The following is a 6,645-nucleotide window of genomic DNA, read 5'->3' as shown; positions in this document are numbered from 1 at the left end:
TTATGATGAAATAGATAGTTGAAGGAATAGCAAAGGACTAAAAATATTAAAATCCTGAAATCTTCAGAAGTATCTGAGAAGCTGCTTTACCTATAAAACAAAAAGTGGCACAAAAGGAGGAGTACAGGGTGCATTGTTTAAAAATGGGAAATGTGTCTAAAACCTCATGGAACTATCAATTGTATAGGAATGAGCCAAAGGGGAGGCCAGACCTCCAGATTAGAAGAGCAAGTAGACCGCAAATGAAGTGAAATGAGTTTTCAGTAATATACGGATTGATGAGGAGCTAAGGAAACCCTGGAAGGCATCATTTCTTCACCCCTCTTGCGGAGGAAACTTTAGGAAAAGGAAACATTTCAAACTGTACAAGAAAGCACACTTGGAGCGTGCAGCAACGGAAGATGTGACGCAATTTGGAACAAGTGAGGGAGACGGCTTGATCAGAGCAGACACAGGGAGGAGTTCATTTCTGTAATGGCAAGCTGAGAGTTGAGAATGTTGAGGCAGGGATTCACTGGTCATTATGCCCCTCTGTACTGTTTATTATTATTAAAAATTATATCTGTCCGTGTGTGTGTGTGTGTGTGTGTGTGTGTGTGTGTGTGTGTGTAAGGCACTTTCAGTTCAGTCCAGTCTCTCAGTCATGTCCAACTCTTTGCAACCGCATGGACTGCAGCACGCCAGGCCTCCCTGTACATCTCCAACTCCCAGAGCTTACTCAAACTCATGTCCATTGAGTCGGTGATGCCATCCAACCATCTCATCCTCTGTCGTCCCCTTCTCCTCCTGCCTTCAATCTTTCCCAGCATCAGGGTCTTTTCCAATGAGTCAGCTCTTCGCATCAGGTGGCCAAAGTTTTGGAGTTTCAGCTTCAGCATCAGTCCTTCCAATGAACACCCAGGACCGAATCTCCTTTAGGATGGACTGGTTGGATCTCCTTGCAGTCCAAGGGACTCTCAAGAGTCTTCTCCAACACCACAGTTCAAAAGCATCAATTCTTCGGTGCTCAGTTTTCTTTATAGTCCAACTCTCACATCCATACATGACCACTGGTAAAACCATAGCTTTGACTTGACGGACCTTTGTTGGCAAAGTAATGTCTCTGCCTTTTTTTTTTTTTTTTTTTTTTTAGCAGCTTTGTATTTATACCCAATATATAAGACAAAAGATAGACATGTAAGGGAGAGAGTTAGTTTCTTTTTTTTTTTTTTTTTCATTTATTTTTATTAGTTGAAGGCTAATTACTTTACAATATTGTAGTGGTTTTTGCCATACATTGGCATGAATCAGCCATGGATTTACATGTGTTCCCCATCCTGATCCCCTCTCCCACCTCCCTCCCCATCCCATCCCTCTGGGCCTTCCCAGTGCACCAGCCCTGAGCACTTGTCTCATGCATCCAACCTGGGCTGGCGATTTGTTTCACACTTGATAATATACATGTTTCAGTGCTATTCTCTCAGATCATCCCACCCTCGCCTTCTCCCGCAGAGTCCAAAAGTCTGTTCTATACATCTGTGTCTCTTTTTCTGTCCTGCATATAGGGTTATCTTTGCCATCTTCTTAAATTCCATATATATGCATTAGTATACTGTATTGGATTTTTAATATGCTGTCTAGGTTGGTCATAACTTTACTTCCAAGGAGCAAGCTTCTCTTAATTTTATGGCTGCAGTCACCATCTGCAGTGATTTTGGAGCCCCAAAAAATAAAGTCTGTCACTGTTTCCATTGTTTCCCCATGTATTTGCCATGAAGTGATGGGACCAGATGCCATGATCTTAAGTTTCCTGTATGTTGAGTTTTAAGCCAACTTTTTCACTCTCCTCTTTCACTTTTATCAAGAGGCTCTTTAGTTCTCCCTTTCTGCCATAAGGGTGCCAGAGAAGGCAATGGCAACCCACTCCAGTCCTCTTGACTGGAAAATCCCATGGACGGAGGAGCCTGAAGGCTGCAGTCCATGGGGTCGCAGAGAGTGGGACATGACAGAGTGACTTCACTTTCACGCATTGGAGAAGGAAACGGCAACCCACTTCACTGTTCTTGCCTGGAGAATCCCAGGCACAGGGGAGCCTGGTGGGCTGCCATCTATGGGGTCGCACAGAGTCGGACACAACTGAGGCGACTTAGCAGCAGTAGCAGCTATAAGGGTGGTGTTATCTGCATATCTGAGGTTATTGATATTTCTCCCGGCAATCTTGATTCCAGCTTGTGCTTCATCCAGCCCAGCATTTCTCACAGTGTACTCTGCATATAAGTTAAATAAGCAGCATGACCCATATATAGCCTTGAAGTACTCCTTTCCGGATTTGTTGTCTGTTGTTCCATGTCTGGTTCTAACTATTGCTTCTTGACCTGCATCTGATTTCTCAGGAAGCAGGTCAGGTGGTCTGGTGTTTCCATCTCTTTCAGAATTTTCTTTAGTCCTGTTCAACTCTTTGTGACCCCATGGACTGTAGCCCGCCAGCCTCCTCTGTCCATAGGATTCTCCAGGCAAGAATTCTGGAGTAGGTGGCCATTTCCTTCTCCAGAGGATGTTTCCAACCCAGGGATTGAACCAGTGTCTCTTATTTCTTCTGCATTGGCTGTTGGCTTCTTTACCACTAGTGCCACCTGGGAAGCCCAAATATATATTAATATATATAACTTTTATAAAATATAATTTAGAAAGAAATAAAAAATAGAAAATTTCCTGGTAGTACAGTGGTTGGGACCTGGTGTTTTCACAGATATGGGCCCAGGGTCCATCCCTGGTTGGGGAACTAAAAGTGTACAAGCTGTGTAATGCAGCAAAAAGTAAAAACAAGATAAAATTTTTAAATATTAAAAGATCTATATTTTAATCATTAGCATGAATCATAAAATCATTCAAGCTATGGACACAATTAAATTTATTCTTTCATATAAATAATAGAATCGTCATGTTGAGTTATATATAAAATTCTTTAGTTATTTTAATATATTTAGGAAGCAATTGGAGAGAGTTGACATTTTTTACAATACTAAACATTATTTATTTACCTCTTCTGTTATATCCCTAAGTAAAATTTTATCATCCTTCCCCCAATATACATTTCTCATTATTTTATTCCTAGATATTTTATTTCCAAATATTCTGAGTAGTATCCTGTTTTTCCTATCACATATGCTCAGTATACCAGGAAAAACAGTTATCATCATTTATCATTTGAGTACAATGGGTTCTTTAATTTTCTCTATTCCAATAAGTTCTTGTCATTTCTACACCTCTCTTTTCTTTCAATCACCTTTATATATTCATCTAATGTCAGCACTGTCCACTTTGAAACTACAATGTAAAGTAATCATTGGCACATAAACATTATAAAAGATGAAAGTATACTGTGGTTACATATTCTTTTTGTACAACAGAGCTTCCCTGGTGACTCAGATGGTAAAGAAACTGCCTGCAATGTGGGAGACCCGGGTTCAATCCCTGGGTTGGGAAGATCCCATGGAGAAGGAAATGGCAACCCACTCCAGTATTCTTGCCTGGAGAATTCCATGGATGGAGGAACCTGACAAGCTACAGTCCATGGGGTTGCAGAGTCCGACACAAAAACTGAGCGACTATCACTCACTCAGGTTCTTGTTGCAAGTAATTCGATGAAGTCCTTCCTTCTTGAATAAGTACTGTATTTCTTTTTTCTTCTTATAAATATATTGTTCACTCATTGGTGTGTAAGTGTGAGGAAATTTATCTCTGAGGTATTGAGAACTGAAAATTCAATCTTGAGATTTTGCTCATGTGATCAGTTTCACCAGCATCACTAGATGTTGGTTTATTAATGTCTCTTTACCATTCGTCCATTGTCTTATTTAGTCTTTTTTAGCATGAGTGATTGGTCTGCCCAGCACCCTTTCCCGAACCCCACACCATGGTGCCTTGGTTAAAGGTGTAGATGTGCAACCTGTGCTGTGGGATTTGCAGTTATCACTCAGTAACACTAGCATTGAGCTAAAAGTCACACCTCTCAAGGATCTTCCTCAACACCACAGTTCAAAAGTATCAATTCTTCAGCGCTCAGCCTTCTTTACAGGCCAGCTCTCACATCCGTACATGACTACTGGAGAAATCATAGCTTTGACTATATCAATCTTTGTTGGTAAAGTAATGTCTCTATTTTTTAATATGCTGTCTATGTTGCTAAAGCTTTTCTTCCAAGGAGCAAGCATCTTTACATTTCATGACTGCAGCCATCACTTGCAGTGATTTTGGAGCCAAAAAAAAAATAAAGCCCGTCACTGTTTCCATTGTTTCCCCATCTATTTGCTATGAAGTGATGGGACCAGATGCCATGATCTTAGTTTTTTGAATGTTGAGTTTTAAGCCAGCTTTTTCACTCTCCTCTTTCACTTTCATCAAGAGGCTCTTTAGTTCTTCACTTTTTCCATAAGGGTGGTGTCATCTGCATATTTGAGGTTATTGATATTTCTCCCGGCCATCTTGATTCCAGCTTGTGCTTCATCCAGCCCAGCATTTCACTTGATGTATTGTGCATATACATTAAATAAGCAAGGTGACAATATACAGCCTTGACATACTCCTTTCCCAATTTGGAACCAGTCCATTGTTCCATGTCCAGTTCCAACTGTTGCTTCTTGACCTGCATACGGATTTCTCAGGAGGCAGATCAGGTGGTCTGGTATTCCCATTTCGTGAAGAATTTTCCAGTTTGTTGTGATCGACACAAAGGCTTTAGTGTAGTCAATGAAGCAGACGTAGATGTTGTTCTGGAATGTTCTTGCTTTTCCTGTGGTCCAGCAGATGTTGGCAACTTGATCTCTGGTTCCTCTGCCTTTTCTAAATCCAGCTTGAACATCTCAAAGTTCTCGGTGCATGTTCTGTTGAAGCCTGGCTTGGAGAATTTTGAGCATTAGTTTGTTAGTGTGAGCTGAGGGCAATTGTGTGGTAGTTTGGACATTCTTTGGAATTGCCTTTCTTTGGGATTGGAATGAAAACTGACCTTTCCCAGTCCTGTGTGGCCACTGCTGAGTTTTCCAAATTTTCTGGCATATTGAGTACAGCACTTTCACAGCATCATCTTTGAGGATTTGAATTAGCTCAGCTGGAATTCCATCACCTCCACTAGCTTTGTTCGCAGTGATGCTTCGTAAAACCAGTTGATTCACACTCCAGGATGTCTGGCTCTAGGCAAGTGATCACACCATTATGTCTATCTGGGTCATTAAGATCTTTTTTGTATAGTTCTGTGTATTCTTGCCACCTCTTCTTAATATCTTCTGCTTCTGTTAGGTCTATACTGTTTCTGTTCTTTATTGTGCCCATTTTTGCATGAAATATTCCCTTGATATCTCTAATTTTCTTGAAGGTATCTCTAGTCTTTCCCATTGTATTGTTTTCCTGTTTCTTTTCATTGATCACTAAGGAAGGCTTTCTTCTCTCTCCTTGCTATTCTTTGGAACTCTGCTTTCAGATGGATATATCTTTGCTTTTTTCCTTTGCCTTTCACTTCTCTTCTTTTCTCAGCTATTTGTAAGGCCTCCTCAGACAACCATTTTGCCTTTTTGCATTTCTTCTTGGGGATGGTCTTGATCCCTGTCTCCTGTACCATGATACAAATCTCTGTCCATACTTTTCCAAGCACTCTGTCTATCAGGTCTAATTCCTTGAATCTGTTTGTTACTTACACTGTATAATTCTCCCTGGAGAGGGGAAAGGCTACCCACTCCAGTATTCTGGCCTGGAGAATTCCATAGACTGTGTAATCCAGAGGGTTGCAAAGAGTTGGACACGACGGAGCAGCATTCACTTTCACTTTTCATTGTATAATTGAGAGGGATTTGATTTAGGTCATACCTGAATGGTCTAGTGGTTTTCCCTCTTTCTTCAGTTTAAGTCTGAATTTTGCAGAGAGGAGTTGATGATCTGAGCCATAGTCAGCTCCAGGTCTTGTTTTTGCTGACTGTATAGAGCTTCTTCATCTTCGGCTGCAAAAAATATAATCAGTCTGATTTCAGTATTGACAATCTCGTGATGTTCATGTGTAGAATCATCTCTTGTGCTGTGGGAAGAGGATGTTTACTATGACCAGTGCATTCTCATGGAAAAACTCTGTTAGCCTTTGCCCTGCTTCATTTTATACTCCAAGGCCTAAATTTGCCTGTTACTCTAGGTATCTCTTACTTCTTACTTTTGCATTCCAGTCCCCTGTGATGAAAAGGACACCTTTTGTTGTTGTTGTTGTTAGTTCTCAAGGTCTTGGAGGTCTTCACAGAATCATTCAGCTTCAGCTTCTTCAGCATTAGTGGTTGAGCATAGACTTGGATTACTGTGATATTGAATGGTTTGCCTTGGAAATGAACAGAAATCATTTTGTCGCTTTTGAGATTGCACCCAAGTACTGCACTTTGCACTCTTTTTTTGACTATGAGGGCCACTCCATTTCTTCTAAGGGGTTCTTGCCCATAATAGTAGATATAATGGTCCTCTGAATTAAATTTACCCATTCCAGTCCATTTTAGTTCACTGATTCCTAAAATGTTGATGTTCACTCTTGCCATCTCCTGTTTGACCACTTCCAGTTTACGTTGATTCATGGACCTAACATTCCAGCTTTCTATGCAATATTATTCTTTTCAGTATCAGAATTTACTTCCATCACCA

The sequence above is a fragment of the Muntiacus reevesi genome, chromosome 1 (genome assembly GCF_963930625.1).
Source record: "Muntiacus reevesi chromosome 1, mMunRee1.1, whole genome shotgun sequence".
Classification (NCBI taxonomy): Eukaryota; Metazoa; Chordata; class Mammalia; order Artiodactyla; family Cervidae; genus Muntiacus; species Muntiacus reevesi.
Note: the sequence above shows the minus strand (reverse complement) of the source record.